Source organism: Alligator sinensis, unplaced genomic scaffold (genome assembly GCF_000455745.1).
Source record: "Alligator sinensis unplaced genomic scaffold, ASM45574v1 scaffold1216_1, whole genome shotgun sequence".
Lineage (NCBI taxonomy): Eukaryota > Metazoa > Chordata > Crocodylia > Alligatoridae > Alligator > Alligator sinensis.
Window position 1 is genome coordinate 2,171,156 of NW_005842018.1, and position 2,045 is coordinate 2,173,200.

Below are 2,045 nucleotides of genomic sequence, written 5' to 3' on the forward strand. Positions count from 1 at the left end.
AGGGGCAGGGCTGTGGCCTAGAGAACATACACACATTTCTCTTCACCGGGGTAGACGAGGAAGCCCCTTTCCTACCCCAGACGTGCAGAGCCGAGTCACGGAGAGGTTTAAGGGCCCTGTTGTATGTGCTAGTTGGGCACCAGAGGGTTTTACCTAGAGAGGTGGTGGAATCTCCATCCTTGGAGATTTTTAAGGCTGGGCTTGACAAAGCCCTGGCTAGAATGATCTAGTTGGGCTGGTCCTGCTTTGAGCAGGGGGTTGCTTTGATGACCTCTTGAGGTCCCTTCCAACCCTCATTTTCTATGACTTTATGATCCGCTGCGCTCCTGGAGGTTGCTCACCCCTGCCTGCTCTGCCCACGCCAAGCCCAGGAATAGGGTTGCCAACTCTGAATCTATTCCAGGTTTCTGGAACGCCAACGTGCTTGTGACACGCAATGTCAATGTACCCACATGCTTGCATATATCAATTACAGGTTATGGTGCATAGGCTTTACATCAGGAAGGCAAATGCACATGACCACTACATTTTAAAAACCCACTGGACTAGTGTATAAATCAGATTCAACATTTAATATTTATTTTCATGAATGCCCTATCATTTATCTCCCAGGTGACTCTCAGCAGTCTTCTGGAGATTTATATCTAATTCCTGGAGACTCCAGAGCAATCCTGGAGGGTTGGCAACCCTACCCAGGAATGAGGTGGTGGGTCTGGCATGGGGGAGGCCCTCAGCTGTGTTGCATGGACTTGGGCTGGCGTGTGCTGAGGGCAGTGGTGGCCTTAGGGTTGTTGGGGCCCCTTAAAACAAGTGAGTCATTGGGGCCCCCTTAGAGGTTTAATTTTGATGACCTATAAGCAAGTTGGACATTTTTTGCAAAATTGTGGGGCCCCCTAGAGCAAGAGTCATTGTGGGGCCCTTCGTGGCTTAATTTTGATGACCTACAAGCAAGTTGGACACTTTTGATTTCAATTTCACGTCACCCCATCCATGAAACTCATTCATACATTGAAGAAAGAACAGTTTTTAATAACTTCACCCCCAAAAAATATTGTTGCAAAACTGTGGGGCCCCTAATGCAAGCGAATCATTGGGGTCCACTTAGAGGCTTAATTTTGATGACCTCGTAGCAAGTTGGACACTTTCCATTTCAATTTCACTTTGCGCCATCCATGAAACTCGTTCATACATTGAAGAAAGAACAAAGTATTTAATAACTTCACCCTCAAAAAATTGTTGCATAATTGTGGGGTCCCCTAAAGCAAATGAGCCATTGGGGGCCCCTTTGAGGCTTAATTTTGATGACCTCCAAGCAAGTTGGACACTTCTGATTTCAATTTTACTTTGCCCCATCCATGAAACTTGTTCACATGCTGAAGAAAGAACAAAATGTTTAATAACTCAAAAAAAATATTGTTGCATAGTTGTGGGCCCCCCTAAAGCAAGCGAGTCATTGAGGGCTCCTTAGAGGCTTAATTTTGATGACCTATAAGCAAGTCGGCCATTTGTCACAAAATTGTGGGGCCCCCTAATGCAAGCAAGTCATTGGGGTCCACTTAGAGGCTTAATTTTGATGACCCTTAAGCAAGTTGTACACTTTCCATGTCAGTCACTTCGCCCCATCCATGGAACTTGTTCATACATTGAAGAAAGAACAAAGTTTTTAATAACTTCACTCCCCAAAAAATTGTTGCATAATTGTGGGGCCCCCTAAAGCAAGCAAGTCATTGGGGTCCACTCAGAGGCTTAATTTTGATGACCTCCAAGCAACCTGGACACTTTCCATGTCAATGTCACTTCGCCCCATCCATGAAACTTGTTCAGATGTTGAAGAAAGAACAAAGTTTTTAATAACTTTACCCCAAAAAATATTGTTGCAAAATTGTGGGGCCCCCTAAAGCAAGCGAGTCATTGGGAGCCCCTTTGAGGCTTAGTTTTGATGACCCACAAGCAAGTCGGGCACTTCTGATTTCCATGTCACTTCGCCCCATCCATGACGCCCGCCCGTACGCCGGCCCCCGCGCAGGGGCAGGAGCCGAGGCCGG